Below are 17325 nucleotides of genomic sequence, written 5' to 3' on the forward strand. Positions count from 1 at the left end.
AGCTCAGGAGACTTTTTGTACTGACCCAGAATAGCCTAGGCAGATCCCCTATATAGCTAGAGAGTGGCTGCCATTGGCTAACTGGTCAGAGAGGGGAGGAGAGACACTAACCTGGCCAGGCCAAATCACCATTTGCCCAAAAGCAAGATGGTGGCGCTATCCTCCCGGCAATGACAGCCCATACAGGCACACTGGTGCTCCTCCAGCTCTCCCACCACTGCTCACAAGCAGCCAAGAACCCATCACTGCCCGTCTGCCCTGGGAGCCCGCCGGATACATGCCAGCCATTGGCGGACACGGATGGGTGAGTACTGTGCCCGCTGTCTCCCACCGCGGCAGCATGTGACAGCGTGCCTCCAATGAGACGGGGTACAGCTCTAATCATAATATTTATATCTATATCATAAATTAAAATGGGTTCATGCGCAAGGCATAATTTCCAGAAGGATATAAATGTCCGTCTATTCATCCAAATAGACCCGACCAGGATCGGCGAAATTATTAACAAAGAATAGACCAGAAGAGCGCACAAATGAGCATAGTAAAAGTTTTTATATGGTAATAGGAAAGCTCACATACATAGTAGTAAATGAATATCTGCTTGCCAGCATAGGACAGAGAACCTCACTAGAGCCACAGCACTGCTATATCATCACAGCAGAATGGAAAGTTGAAGATACAGCCGGCACAGCTCACATGTTGCGTTCTTGTCAGTAGGATGTCAACCACCAATGCGTTTTATCACTCAACGGACTTCATCAGGGGGACCCCTAATAGTGAACAAAATCAGCTAATAGTGAGTTTTGCACTTCAGCAATGGAATTAGGCTGACTGTTCTCACTTCCTGACACAATAATAGTGAAATAGTATTTTAGTACTGCATTTTACAGTAGTGACCCATTATATCACAACTTATCGAGAAAACTTTTTTATTTCCTAGTCGTCAATCTCAAATTTTATTATTAAAGAAAGAAAAGTCTGTTTATCTATGTTTATGTGGCATTGAAAATGTTGTTTTGTTCCAACTTTAAAACTTCTTTAATTATTTAGTATCTGGGAACTCAATCAATTCAGTTCATTCTTTTCCAAACTTAACCACAGAAGATAAGGTGAATGATCCCAGTGTAATAAAAACTCAGAGAAAATAAATATTCATGAAATCCAAGCTCAATCGGCTCATCTCCTACTAAGAAACTTGGACAACCTGCAACACAGGGATTCTATGTACCATAAGGTTTATTCTTTATAAAACCACAGTAATGCACACAATGTTTGTGGCTGGAACCAATACACATGTATTCCCCAGTGGGGGAACTTGTGGGTGGGGAGCCCAGGTGTAAAAATATAATTTATGACCCCCTTCAATGGCTGTTTCCCTTGTCTCTATGCAATGGCATACTTTTAGTTAAGGATACCCTAAAATGTTAAATTGTATTTAACTACTTGAATGACCATGAACATTTTCACGGTACAATAATTAGTTACCGTAACCATTATTTAAATTTGTATCCTGCATTTGTTTTTCGCAGTCACAGTTAGAGGTCAAGTTTTGCTGATTGCATTCGAGGTCCACATGGAAGCATTCCTAATGTTGATTAAAGGGACCCTTTCCTGCAAATAAGATTACGTTCTCAGCTCACATACCTTATATCATTATTTGCAAACTCAATGCTATGTGATTTATCAAGACATGGCCATAGGCTAAGAATGATGTACATAATTGTTAAAATATTGGGCCAAATGTAATAGGGTGTGAGAATCAGAAAGTGAAAGATTTTAGGAAAGTTTTTTGTGCAATCATTTACATGGTAAAATCAACCCTGGTTTTTCAGTGTAAATGATTGCCACTTTAAACAAAATGGGAAAACTCTCCCAAAATCTCGCACTTTCTGAACATGGAAAAGTAGACACGTTAAAAGGTCAACATGAATTTTCACATTTGTTGGTGTCAATTTTGACAACTGTGTACATGGATCACCAAAGTGTAATGCAGGGCTGGGCAATTGCGGCCCTCCAGATGTTGATGAACTACACATCCCAGGATGCTTTGCATTAGTTTTGCTATGTGGCCATGCTGAAACTGATGCAAGGCATGCTGGGATGTGTAGTTCCTCAACATCTGGAGGGCCGCAATTGCCCAGCCCTAGTGTAACGCATACCCTTCCTTGGTTTTCTTTGCTCACCATTCTTCGTGCTCTATTATGTTGTTCTTTAATGACAAAATGTATGATGGAGTTGGAACAAACCTGCTAAAAAAGTCATGAAAAATTCATGCTGACCTTGTCATGTGTCTACCTTTGTCATGTCGACATTTTGACTCTGTCAACCTATTGCATGGTGACTTTTTTTCATGTCGACTTTATGACCCTGTTTTGTTGTAGATCTATTGATTGTCTATCTAGACCAGGCATTCCCAACCACGGTCCTCAAGGCACACCAACAGTGCAGGTTTTCTAATATATCCAGGCTTGAGCACAGGTGACTTAATTAGTATCTGAGGGATTCTGATTAAGCCATCTGTGCTGAAGCCTGGATATCACCAAAACCTGCACTGTTGGTGTGCCTTGAGGACCGTGGTTGGGAATGCCTGATCCAGACCTTAGATCTCTCAACCGGAACCAGGTGGGGTTACCACAATACCTATTAAGACATAGGGTGTGAAGTACTGTATAATCCAGTGTTTCTTTAAAGTCCAGCCAAGCTGACCAGGTTGCGATAAAGACTGAAGATGACAGGTTTGAAAAAGGATCTGAGGTCATCCATGGTCATGTAGAGTTCAATACTCTGGAACCACTGAGAGATAGAAGGCTGGGCAGAGAATCTCCATAGATAGAGGATATCTACTCTCGATTCATTCATAAGATGGAAGAGTAAGGAATTCTTACATTATGAGATGGTCATGTCCATTAAAATGAGAAGCCAGGACTCAGGTGTGTCTGGGAGCGGGAGACCAGTGATTTTTTTCTGAGCTCTTTCAGACCTGTAACCAAAAGTGGCCTAGCACCGGGCATAACCACCAAATGTAGAGAGCGCGAGGTAAGTTATTATATTCTGTACCATAATTTAGGGGGGTGGACACCTCTTATACCTTTGCAGAACTCATCCATAAAAGGTTCTGAGCACAGGGACTACAATCCCCTAACATAACCACCAAATGTACCATGTGTCTGACCCCATCTTCAGAAGAGGTCAAAGTGGCCTTAAAACATCTGGTGGAGATCTACAGGACAGTGAGATAGTATCTTGTACTGTGTCTCATGCACTTGTATCTAAGAGGAGCTAGTTACCATGCGACCAATAGTGCTAACTTATCATAACAATCACCACACCAGTTTCTTTCAGAACTGAGGCAAACAGTTCTGTAAGATCAGTTTCTAAAAGGAGCCAGGAGAATCCTGTTTAATCTACTGGAAGCATTGGCATCTAGAGACTTTGTGGACTGTCATACAGTTTGGCAAGGATGGTGGCCTCATGTATAAATCTTCCCCAGGCATCATATCCAAAATTGCTGCTAGATTAGTGTGAATAATTAAGCATTGCTATGCATCATACAGCATTATGTTGGATAAACATTAGATGATTTTTCATTAATGATATTTCCGTGCAAATTGTCTAATGTGTACTCACTAGATCATTAATGAAGCTCGTTCTCGAGGTTCCTTAGCGCCCCTTCAGTAAACTCCTGACAATATTGTCAACAACAGCATACTCCTGGATGTGGCCCCTGAATGATATAATTGGCAAAATCATTTGATGTGTATCATATGTCACTTCAAGAGAAATCATTGATGGCATCGCAGAAAGATGCTGCTCTTATGATCTGTCTATTAGAAACCTAATTTTGATAAATATATTCTAACCTTGTATAATAGATGTGATGGCTAATATCACTTTCAGCAGATGTGACAATAATAATCCATCTGCAGAATAAATGTGGTGGTAAATATCACAATCAGCAGGAGGGTTGTGCATAAAAGTGATTCATTTTTCCTTCTAAGGGGTATAGCTGCCTATTATACTAAGCAGTGTCTACTGTATACGAGCAGAGAAACTCTATAGTCCTGACTGGAATACTGTCTTTCAATAGCTGACTTGGATAGAATAATAAACAGTTTATCACAGTCCAGAAAAAAGATTCATTGGTTTTCTTACAGACTTTACCAATAATATAAGAAGAAGCTATTTGCTTCTATCATATTGAGATTATACTCATTATATTACTTGGAGACAAATAGGATACACATAATACTGTATTTGAGCTGGGACTACATTAATAATATTATTTGGACATAATAAGGGGATATGGAACCTTTGAGCTACACATATATTACACTCTACAGTAGATTAGTTATATTATGTGTAAATTGTTATAGGAATGAGATGCAGTCAGCATCCTGGCACTCATTATGCCAGCGTTCAGTACACCAAAGTTGGCATCCCGACTGCCGTCAAACACTGACTATGGGCAGGAGGGTAAGGTATGGGGACTTAGAAGAGGGGTTAGGTTCAGGCTGCAGGGCAGAGGGGGTTAGGTTTAGGTACAACCCGGAACAGTTAGGGTTAGGCTGTGGGAAAGGTGGGTTAGGGTATGCCGGCGTCAGTATTTTGACTACCAGCATCTGTATGTATTCCATATATTTAATAATAATGTAATGTACATTTGGTAGCACAAAAACAACACAGTGACATACTTTTTTTATCATGAATTCCATTCTTTATTACACTCTATATGTTTTTTTCACATATTTTCTCACAGTTAATTATTATGTTCTAACCTTTAATAAAGTGCACCAACACAGGGACAATTCTTTGCCTTCTTGCTCCTATTTGTCTATTTATGTTGTCTTTGGCAGTGCCCCTGTTTGCATAATAGGTCCATTAGATTGTTTTCCTGACTACTATTTGGGGATAACTATAGGGTACTACTACTCAGGGCCGGTGCTAGGGTGTCCGGTGCCCTCCTGCAAACCATAAATTTTGCGCCCTTTTACATTGCCATTGCAACAAGCTGCAGCCCGTTTGTGGGAGTGTATGCAACATGCGATCTTATGGAGGATCTCGGTTGCATGTACATGTGTGCATACACCATCTCAGTGCTGTGTCCACAAAATGTTGCAGGCACTAAAGGTGCCCATACACGCTGCAAGAATTGCATAAGTTATGGGCTAGATCGCATCGCACGGCATGCATGCAATGTGTGTGCGATGCGATCTGAAAGCAGTACAAAAAAGTATGTGCAGCACTCGTAACTGAGGCGGAAAAGGAGGGGAGAGAAGGAGGAGATGGAAGAAGAGGGGAGGAGATAGAGGGGGCCGAGTGTTGAGGACTGGCAGCGGCACTGGCACAGCACACTGAGAAGAGGGAAGAAAAGGGAGGCGGCGCAGCTGCCTGTTCGTCATTTGATTGACAGATGACAGGCGCAGGGAGCAATGGGTAGGGGGCGGATCCGGGCATGACATGTCATCCAGGCATTCACAGTCAGCGCTACATGCCTCAGCGCAAGTGTCCGTGAGGAAGAGGGGGCAGGTCGCAGGAGGACAGTGTGTGCGTGGTGCAGGGAGCTGCTCAACCTCTCCATACTGCAGCCCGCTGTCAGACAGTCGCTGCCGGCGGCGTGCAGGAGGCAGTGACAGTGAGGGCTGAGGCAGCTTTAGCAGAGCAGGGAGGGAGACAGCGCCTTTTCAGCATGGTGCCTTTCTGCTTTGTAGGAGCTGCTGAGTGGGTAGCGCCGGCACTGCTAATACTATAGTAGTTATTTTACACAATAAAGTAGCTCTGTATTCTCCTTCCCAGAGACAAGTAATTAAAAAGTTTGTTCTGTATTGAAAGTTTCCAGAGTGAGTCCCCATGTTCTGCTATTTATAGGCTGCTGTAATTCTTACTGCAATTTTTATGAGGATCTGACTGTGTGCTTAGATTTCATATTGTTCACTGTGTACTGAGGAAGAGTTTAATTACTGTTGTGTAATAACTGGATGGGGAGCTGGCTGCAGCTACATTATCTGCTGGGAAATAGATTTGTGCTTTTTTATGTGGAAAAGAGATGACAGAAGTAAACACTGTAACTGGTCAATGCAGAATCATAAAAACAATTAGTGTGGTCCTTTGTTCTGTAAGCATTTTAAAAGCAAAGGTTGCAGACTGTACTGGGTAATGTCATTATAAGGTAGAAGAGAGTCGGTGTAGTTGCTGTAATGCACTCTTCTTGTCATTTCATTGACTGATTTGTATTGAAAAATCAAACTTGTATTGTCCCTATCATCACAAAACGCATAGGGTTATTATATTTATTAAATTGGGGAAAGTCTCTAAAATGACAAAGATAGGCTTTCAGAAAGCCGCTTTCTCTCTATATAAGAATGCTCAGTCAGTGGCTTGCACAAGCAAATGGTCTCATGACAGAGGATGGAGGGGTAGAGCCACTAAGAAATGCTTCATATTGATCTGATTTATCATTTGGGGGTTTTATTTTTAGTTTTTTTTTTCACTGTGAAAGTGACCCTGTAAGCTTAGGGCCTGATTCTGTTTGGTTTGCAAAAGCAAACTCCTTCTTTAATGGACAGACCCATATGCACTGCAGGTGGGGTAGATTTAACATGTGCAGAGAGAATTAGATTTGGGTGGGGTTTTACTTCAAACTGATTTCTATATTGCAATGTAAAAATAAAACAGCCAGTATGTACCCTGCACAGAAACAAAATAACTCCCCCAAATCTAACTCTCTCTGCCCCACCTGCAGTGCAATGGGTTTTTTTTTATTACAGAAAGAGTTTGGTTTTGCAAACCTACCAGAATCAGGCCCTCACTTCTATGCTTCCATCTACTACACATGCGGGAGTAAGAAATCTGGGTCACCCATGTGCCTTTGCTGGCCTGATCTTACCAATGCCAGTGTTTGTGGTAAAAGTGTTTATGGTACATTGCGGCAATGGAATATTTTACTATTGCCAAAGAGACATCGTCCATGCTGTATTCACTTCAGGGTTCAGTAGTGTAGAGCAAAGTGCAGCTGTAAACAGACAGTAAAAGAAAAGGAACTGATTGGATTTGACAAGTGGCCACTCCTACCTCTTTGTCCTCTGGGTCTGCCCTGCTGGTCTCAATTTGAAATGTCCATTTGCATGGGATCCCATCAGCTGCAGCCCCTTGAAGTCAGATTGGGGCTGGGCTGCAGTTATAACAGTAGAGTCCCTAGGAAACACTCTATGCTAATTGCAGTCAGGACTGGCAAAACCAGGGCTAAAAAACCCTCACTCATTATGCCAACTTAACCCTTTAGGTCCAAGGTCTAGTCAGGCTCAACAGCCCTAGCGCTAGTAGCAGAGTCAATGGTGAGCCACTTTAAAATAAAAACATTAACATCGTTCAACATTCAATGTAGACCATTGTTGAATTAAAACAAAAAATACAATTAATTTAAACATTTAAACCAGACTGTTTGAATTGCAAAAAAAAAAAATGGATTGCAAAGGGTTAAGATATTTTTTTCTGTGCAGTTGAATGCTCCTTGGCAATTCTATAACACTGTTCTCCCCATTTTAGCACTGTGATGGCACTGAGTGATGAAAATGGGAGCTACTGCGCATGCCCACCCACAGCCATTCCTCCAATTGGCCATTACAGCATGCAGGCATAAAGTGTAGTCTGCAGAGTTGTGTAACTCTTGGAATACTGTGCTGTGTTCTATGATGGTACAGCTGCCTTTCCACATGCCACGTGGGGTGCGTCCAATGAAAATGGGGGTGTGATACACATATGCCCCCAATAGTGCAGTGCCAGATATATAAAAAAGGGGACTACCTGAAAGGTAGCCAAATGGGCGCTGGCAGGGGACGTCGGGTCAAGCTGCTACTTAAGGGACTGAGTCGATCCCTGAAATAGACACAAGAAAAAGGGGGGGAAAAAGCAGCAATGAGGAGTTAAAGAATAAAAAAAGTAACATTTATCGGTGCACATTTACCGCCCAGATGGTATAGAAATGGAGGAGCTTTGAAAAAGCTTTTCCTTAGAGACAGCGAAACATCAAACCTACATAACCTCAACTGCCACTTCACGCACTTGCACTTTTTGGGATCCAATCAGCCGCCCTTTTCCCCCGTTTTTTCATTGGAGGACTTTTTCCACACCATCTTCATTTCCAAGTGGACCCAGTTTCACCTTCACCACCAAAAGGAGGACAATGCTGCAAATGCAATCTAAATTGGATGTAATGTAATACTCCCCTGGTGACCAGAGCAGTAAATATACCTACCTCAAATTTGCAAAAATTCTGTGGAAAATACATAAAATCTTGTGACTCAACTGGTCCCTTCCTCCATTTCTATATCATGTAGGCCAGGCATGTCCAACGTTGGCCCTCCAGATGTTGTGAAACTACGCATCCCAGCATGCTTTGCCACAATTTTGCTATTAGAGAATGCTAAAACTATTGCAAAGCATGCTGGGATGTGTAGTTTCAAAACATCTGGAGGGCCAACGTTGGACATGCCTGATCTAGGTGGTAAATATAGGATCGGATCCTGACCAAATTATCAGCATCAGTGGCTTTTGCCGGGCACCTACATGCTCATATTATATGTTCATACCCAATGTGTTTTATTGTGATTTGATGTGCACCATTAAATGTTACTTATTTATTCTTCAACTCCTCAGTATAGCGCTACTGTTTTTCCTTTTTTCCAGATATACATATGCCCAAATAGTGGCAGATACACATATACCCCCAATAGAGCCATATACACATATGTCCCCAATAGTGTCAGATACACATATGCTCCCATGGTGCCAGATAAGCCCCCACTGTGCCAGGTATGCACTCACACTGCCAGAAACAGATATGCCCTCATGGTGTCAAGTATGCCCCCACTGTGCCAGAAACAGGTATGCCCACACTGTGCCAGGAATGTCCCCCACTGTGCCAGGTATGTCCCCCATTTTCCCGGTATGCCCTCACTGTGCTACATATGCCCCCAATGTGCCACATATGCCCCACTGTGCCAAATACAGGTATGCCCACACTGTGCTAGGAATGTCCCTCACTGTGCCAGGTATGTCCCCCACTGTGCCAGGAATATCCCCGCACTGTGCCAGCAGCAGCTGAACTCACTGTTGTTGTTGTTCCTGCTGCTGCTGGGGGTAGGAGAGTCTGGTGCTCCCTTGCTGGCTGGCTGGCTCTGGTTGGCTGGCTGGCTGGCTCTGGCTGGCTCCTCAGTCCTCCGTCCTCCATCTCCTCCGCTGCTGCCGCTTCACTTCCCTGTGACTGGGCCATCAGCTAATCCAAGCTCACAGGCCGGCTCCTAATTGGCTGCCGGCCCGCGAGTTCTGATTGGCTGATGGCCCAGTCAGTCACAGGCATACACACAGTGAGAGGAAGAAGAGGCGAGTGATGCGTTCTACTCCCCTCAGAGTCAGAACTGGCGGCGGCAGACGAGGGAGGGAGGCATGGGCGGGTGAGCGGGCGGGCGGCTACAGTGGTCAAGCTACTGCGAGCTACCAGTAGATCATGACAGATGGGTTGCCATCCACTGTTCTAGACAGCTACAAATTTTTCAGTGTGTCACCACAGCAAGCCAGACGTACACTGAGACTGCCATGGAGACAATTTATACCTTAGTCAATCAGGGATTATTACCCAGTTTCATTAATGATTATTAGGTGTGTGGGATCTCCCTACAGATCACACCAATACAGCAACAAGCATAGAATCCAAATACCATTCCCCTATCTAGCCTTGTATTAAAGACAAACAAAACAGAAAATCAAACACCATATAACATATAAGGATGCATATTGAATACTACCAGAACCGCTGGGATCCCGGTTCGCCGCCTGCCGAACACATATTAACAGTGTGCGTGTCCATCAGTGTACACCAACGGCACCCTCACCCGGAAGTATGCGGGTCAGCTGTGTTCCACCATGGTCCACAGCGGGGTATTGGGTAGTACTGGTCAGCCGTTCATAGACAGACAAAAAGGACAAACAAACACTATATAACATATAGGTACCCACAGGCATCTGATAACCGTGGACAAGCATACAGTGCGGACCCGGGTTATAATACCACCTTATACAGTATGTTATATGTTGTACGTTTTTACTTTTTGTCTGTGTTTTATTGATTAAAATGAGAGGGCTTAGGTGATTTTCCACCACCCCCTGTGATCAACAGCTGCTCTATACTATCCAATCCCGTGCTGTGGACAATGGTGAAACGCAAGTGACCCGCATGCTTTTTTACACTGACTGACTCGGACACTGTTTGCGTGTTTACACTGATGTTTATAATCAAGATCCGGGCGGTCTTGTTAATGCCTAAAAAGCTATTTTACCTGCTGTGCTGGTGAGTGCCCTCTCTGGCCTAAAAAACTGACTTGTTGCTATTATTGGAATAATATTTCCCTAGGGGAGCACCCCGTATTCTAAACTCCTGGATAAGTGTGCGGATCCCTGGACAATGTATATAATATATATATATATATATATATATATATTTGAGAGAGAGAGAGAGTGTCTAACTAAGAGGACACATAACCCTAAAAAGAGACATTTACTAGATATGACAGAACGTCTAAAGCAAAAAGAGAGACTAAAAAGCAAAATATCAAGGTGCAGATTTAACAATGAGTGATATTATTGTTATCTTTCTTTATGAATGGTACTCCAGCCAATCATTTCCTAACTGTCGTTTGGTTGAAAAATGACAGTTTACAGTTAAGAGCTGATCGCTTGAGCACCACTTATAATCCGTAATGAGTAGTGACAAGAATATCATTCGTTGAATCTACCCTAAAGAACAAAACAACAGAGAGAGAGAGAGAGAGACAGAGAGAGAGAGAGAGAGAGAGAGAGAGAGAGAGAGAGAGGGTTAAATAATAAAGGTGAAAGAAAGAGGGAACACACACAACGGAGGAACAGGGACGGCAAAAACTGCTAATTACTAAATGTTTCTATGGTTTTATCATAGTTTATTCAGATCTGGATTATAAATACCTTGGAAGACAACATTTAGTCTTTCTTTATTTTATATGTCGTAGATGTGTACTTAGCAATATGAAGCCCATTGCTATATACAGTAAACACATTATTGCTGGCTATGTACCCATCTACATCTTCTGTATCTTGGCTGAGTTTACGACATACAGTGGAAGTAATTGGCATCAGTAACACCACTTATACTCTAGCTCATTTTAAAATCATTTGCTCATAACCTAATCTTGTTGAATTGAATTGGGCACTAATATCCACCGATGCAGAAAAGAAAGAATTCTGGCACATAAGACAAAGTCTGTGCCATGGATACTAAACTACTTTTGCGCCTCTTTGCATCACTCTGCTGCATCGTTAATGACACCCTCATTTTTAAAAAGTCAAGCGAGGATAATATGGTCAGCATGATGCACATTATATGTACCTCTGCTGTTGATATTTCATTGAATTTGATCAGTGTGGTAGTTTATATGCATGTAAGTAATGGCCTGATTCAGACCTGTTTGCTAGGCTGTGTATGTTCGCAGCCTAGTAAACAGGTAAACACCGCCCGACTGAACGTACACCCCCATGCAAATCCCCACATTTGCATGTGAGGGGATGTGTACGCTTACACATCCCCTCGCATGCGGCCGCACAAATGAAAAAAAAAATGTTCACTGTTCGCAAATAAAAGTTAGTCTAAACTGACTTTTATTTCTGACTAAGATGGCCGAAAAGGGGGCGGGGTTGATGTTATGTGACATCAGCCACCTGTCCCAAGCAGGCATCGACCCGCCTGCATTCCCAGGGGAAGGCCCATAGAATGCTGGGCATTCCCCTGCACCAGCCCCCAGCCCGCCTTATTCCCTCTCCTGGCCAGGTGAACACCTCAGCAAGTGTGATAGTCACCGAAGGCGGTCACACAGGGGGTCAGCAAATGTGCATATTCGTGAATGTGGAGACCCCACCATCGGAAATGGGTCTGACTTCGGCACCATACGAGCCTACCTGAATCAGACCCTTAGTGCAAATATCTAAATGAATAAGGGTTTCTGATTTAAGAAATATATTTCTATATTTTAACATTCATAGAAAAATTGTACAGTATATTGGGGCAGATGTATTAACACTCTTTTAACATTTGTTATTTTTCGTTTCCCACTTATCCTGCCATAAGTTGGAGAAGTGGGCACCCATTTCCTCCTAGTTAGTGGTTAACGTTAATTGTTAAGTCACCTCTGTTCCTCAAATATGTTTTTCCTTCTGCAGTCCTTTTTTTTACTTAGAAATAGAGGTGTATAAACACGCGCTGGAAACAATGTATGTAAAAAAAGAAATCTAAGAATTTATTAAACACATATATTGCACTTAACATTTAAAATAACACATACAGTATATATGAAAACACATCCGTGGCTATCCAACAATTAGTTACATAAAATGTAACCAGTAATTTCATTAATAGGCGCCCTCTGTGCAGTAATTACAGCCGGATATTTTTAATAAATTAGAACAGTACTAATTGTCCAATGTCTGGCCAGACAAAAAAATCATAAAAAAATGCAGTAAAAGAGTCCCGGACTTCTGACTGTCCTGCTGCTATTAGATGCAGTGGTGGGTTAAAGGTGTAACAATACTTGCTTTTTTATGCAGGCAGATGCCTGATCCCGTTCTGGAGCTCCAGAAAGTATGATGAGGCAGATGCGGGATCCCGTTCTGGAGCTCCAGAAAGTATGATGAGGAAGGCATATAACTATATGACGCGTTTCTCTGCCTCCTATAAGGTGTCAGCGGCCTCATCAGATCTGATGAAGCCGCTGACACCTTATACACATGGGAGCTGCTTGAACCCTATACACATGGGAGATATATTTTAGATAATTTGTCTTCTGATTTCCCCTCTGTGTGTATATTGGTATATATCAATTTCCCACTACTAAGTACATTAACATAGTGTTTTGGGCTAACAGGGCTAAGCGCCAGTTTTTCACCATACAGTTTGTCTTCTTTTTTTTACTTACATCCCCTTATGTGGCTACTGCCACGGGTCTTCTTTATGTAGCTGCAGTCGCTGATCCCCCTTATGGACAAGACACCCACCCCGGACCAGACACTATAAGCTCCAGTCTGCAGATTTTGATATCCGGGCCGGTGGTCTGGGGTCTTGTCCAGGTCCGGTTTTTACATAGTCCCATCGTAGCAGCTCCGTGTTCCCATGGTTGCGTTAGCTGCTTTCCCGTCCCCACGGCAGATTCTCCCTTTACCTCTGGACCAGGCAGTTTTCCCATCTGGACCGCACCTGGGCTACCTCCAGTGGATGTTAATGGCTCATTTGATACTGTACATTGCACAAGCAGTTAAATAACACACCCGGTACTTATGTATTAGCAGGGCGCCCATTATGTAGTTTGCGTAGTGGTGTATTGAGAATATCAATACACCACTATGCTAGCTACGTAAACTACGTAACTTACGTAAAATACGTAATTTACATAACTGGAGCTGTGCTAATACATAATGGATCATATACCCACTATCCACGTCATACCCCCATTATCACGTGAGCGTTGAGTTAATTTCATAAAGTGTGGCGAGTGCAGCGAGCCACCGACCCCGAAGTGAGGGGATGCGGATATGCGTACCCTCGTGGGGCTCACTACATTTGCCACGCTCCGGGCTCGGTGGCTCGCTGCGCTTGCCACACTTTATAAAATTATCTCCATGCCCACGTGGATAATGAGGGTATGACATGGACAGTGGGTATATGATTTTGTTAGTGGGTGTTGTGTGTGTGTAGTGTGTTTGTGCCTGTGTAGTGCATTATACTTACCTGAATGATGCTCTCGGCCCAGCGTTCCGGCACTCGGCTCCCCGTCTGCCATGACAGTCCCTGCAATGTACGCAATTAGCGTAGTGCTGCTGGGGGAGCTGGGAAACCATGTGATGTTCCCCCCACGTCATTACACTGAATGACAGCTATTGCTGGCATGACCCTCCGTGCGGCCGCTGATGAAGCTCCGGCGGCTGCCCTTCAACCCGCCGGGATGTCCCCCCTCTGGCCGCCAAAGCTATCTCACCCCTCCGCCCGCCCAAGCTACGCCGCCCATCGTAAGTAAGTTACGTATTAGCCGGGCACCCGGCAATGGTTACGCTGACAACATAGCCTAAGCTACATTGTCAGCGTAGCATAGCCGGGCACCTGGCTAATACATAAGTACCCACCCTTTTACTTTGTACAAAGTAATGGTATAAAGGATCTAATTATTTCAGCATATAACCTACAGAGCTGAGAACATCCACTGGTTTGTTTGCAGAACAATTTGTTATATTGATCCTATTTTTAGCAAATCAATTAAAAAATCTATTAGTAACATATTGAACAGAAACTTTGTTAAACATACTTTTTAAGTCAATACTTTTTCACATTCTATAAATCAACAATTTGATTTAACTTTTCACATTGATGTGAATATAATGTTTAGCTGTCATTTGGTAGGTAAACTTAATTTTAAATACATTTTTAGAAGTTTTTATTATAATTTTAAAATTTGGAACAGAAACCCAAATCAACTAGAAGCCAATTATAATTTTCATCTATAGCTATAAATACTTTGAGATCATTTAATAGTATGTGCTCATCCTGCAGAAAACTGAATTTACTGATACTCTTCATTTCGTTTATCACTAAATTCATTTTAAATAAAGTAGTAAAGGTCAGTCAGACACAGATGAAATGTCAGCCTTGTTGCAAATTGTTCCAAATTGTAGGCAAGCTAAACATTGTCTAGAAGCATTGTTGCAGACTTATTCTGAAAGATGTATGCCTTTTGCCCTGGTGATGTCATTGACCAATATTGTTAATGATATCAGTCAGTGGAGGTGATTCTGGTTGGTTTGCAAAAGCAAACTCCTTCTTTAATGTACAAAAACATGCACTGCAGGTGCAGAGAGAGTTAGATTTTGGTGAGTTATTTTGTTTCTATGCAGGGTAAATACTGTCTGCTTTATTTTGACACTGCAATTTAGATTTCAGTTAGAACACACCCCACCCATATGTAACTCTCTCTACACATGTTACATCGGCCCCACCTGCAGTGCACATGGTTTTGTCCATTAAAGAAGTAGTTTTCTGTTGTAAACCAACCAGAATCACCCCCTGTGTCTATGTGCTATATCATTCGCCCATGGAAAATATAGTTAACAATATAAGCAGTGTTGGGAATCGCCCGCACCTAGTATAACATTATGTTTTGCCGCCCGCATCCCCTCGCTAGCTTGCAAGGGGATGTGTATGAGAACACATTCCCTTGCATGCATCCAAAGGGGAGATAAATCAGTGGCGTAACTATAGCTCCACAGCCCCCGTGGTGGCAGGGGGGCGTAGAGAAATTGGGGGCGCCGCCGGGGGGCTGCGGGGCTATAGTTACCCGCGGTCTGCGTCTCGCCCAGCTCTCTGCCGGGACCTGCCTGACCGTCACGGTCCCGACTCCCGGCCGGCTCCTGCTGCAATGAAAACTGACAATTAGAAAATGGCTGCCCCCATACTGCAGATAAATAGTTAGTTACGCCCCTGAGAGAAATCATTCCAAGGTCACCGACCAAACTGTGGCTCTCCAGATATTGTGTAACTATAAGTCTGCTTGACCAGACTCTGGGCCAGATGCACTAAGCTTCAAAAGTGATAAAATAGAGAGTGATAAACAGCCAGCTAATCAGCTCCTGTCTGACATTTTTTCAAACACTGCCTGGGACATGGCAGATAGGAGCTGATTGGCTGGCTGTTTATCACACTCCATTTTATCACTTTTGAAGCTTAGTGCATCTGGCCCTCCTATTGGTATGCTGAGACTTGTAGTTTTACAAACAGAACAGCTGAAGAGCCACAGGCTAGCCATGCCTAAACTAAATTGTGGCTTGTAGGCTATTTCAAGATTAGAATGGCATCATTTTAAGTCAGCACCAGATGTGTCTGTGTATTAATATAATTACTTTCAGTACACATTAACTAAATACTGATAGCTATGAATACATTGTACTGTTTATCTAAAGTATGTCATTGAATGTAACATGTATATGTGCAGATTTATGATGTATCTATCAACCAACAAGGGAGGCAATTAATGTTCCAGCGTCCACTCATATTCCACTTCAAAACACCAAGTCAATAATGTATTAGTTGAAAAAGGAATACAAGCCAAGCTGTTTATTTACTTCGTGCTGAGATATGGAAATGAAACAATTTGGAGATCATGAACTGTACAGACGATAGACAGATTTATGGGAGAGTAGGCGGCAGTTGGTGATGCTATGGGAGATACGGTAGGAAAATAATAAACTGTTCAACTAAATAGGAGGAAACATTTGTGGCAAATTAGGAGCTATGACAAATGTAGAAGCTGTGAAAATCTTCTATAATGAGAAACAATTGTTACATATATTTAGACTTCTACGTGTACAGTATTTTGAAAAGAATGGAATCCTACGAAATAACGTTATTATTAATATGCTTGATAATGGGTGTTGCTTGCTGAATACAGATGAGAAGTATGCATTCTCAAACATGGTCTTCAGGGGACACTAACAGGCCAGGTTATAAGGATAGCCATACTTCAGCAAGGTGACTTAATTTATTATTAGTGTTTATGTGATCTAAACATTTGTGTTTATCAAGCATGGATATCACTAAAACCTGGACTGCTAAGACCTATACACACTATACAATACCCGCTGTCACAGATAAGGACGAATTGGTCGGATGCCCACATTGGCATGTGCATACACACTTGCATACACACTTGCCGGTACCAGGGGGTGGGAGTGACAACGGGGGGTGGGGGTGCAGCATAGCTCTTGTTAACAAGGTTAAGATGTGTTTAATATATGTGATGGCTGCAGCTCCCTGGGGATTGGCAGAACTGTGTCTAACACAGACAGACACTGTGCAGCACCCGGGAATTAGCATTAGGCATCACTCTTCTTCTAAGTCCTGCCCCCAGACTCCTATTGGCTAGGTTTCACAGGTGCCTGGGGGGGATTTGAAGGAGAATAAAGTCAAATGCTACTTCCTGGATGCCAATCCCAGATAACATGTATGTTTGTAAGTACTAACTAGCTCGCCCCTGCAGAGTGTGCCGTGGTGTCACACTGATGCAGAGAGATGTTTTCGGTGGGGCAAAAGGCCTTTAGCACTTTTCACATGCAGTTTGCACTGCCATTAGTTCAAACAAAGGTGAGACATTAATAAACCATAAAACAAAAAAACCTGTTCAAACTGATCTTTTACTTTGCAACCTGCCACCGATATCAAATTTCCAGCCCCTCAAGTGAAAGTGTGGAGGTGGCATCTTAGAGGTT

At 42.8% G+C, this 17325-nt stretch overlaps 1 protein-coding gene and 1 long non-coding RNA gene across 2 annotated transcripts in view; one reads left to right on the forward strand and one right to left on the reverse strand.

The window, feature by feature from the left end:
- Positions 1-17325, forward strand: part of LOC146008078 (thyrotropin-releasing hormone receptor-like) — a 94828-nt gene that overhangs the window by 74147 nt on the left and 3356 nt on the right. The gene's annotated exons all lie outside the window — the stretch shown is intronic.
- LOC146008079 (uncharacterized) lies at positions 682-13093 on the reverse strand. Its single transcript, XR_014444457.1, has 3 exons — positions 12993-13093; positions 3628-3724; positions 682-770 (listed from the first exon to the last, which is right to left on the reverse strand). It is a non-coding gene; the product is annotated as an uncharacterized LOC146008079 (long non-coding RNA).

This window comes from Crinia signifera, chromosome 6 (assembly GCF_055691185.1).
Source record: "Crinia signifera chromosome 6, ASM5569118v1, whole genome shotgun sequence".
Classification (NCBI taxonomy): Eukaryota; Metazoa; Chordata; class Amphibia; order Anura; family Myobatrachidae; genus Crinia; species Crinia signifera.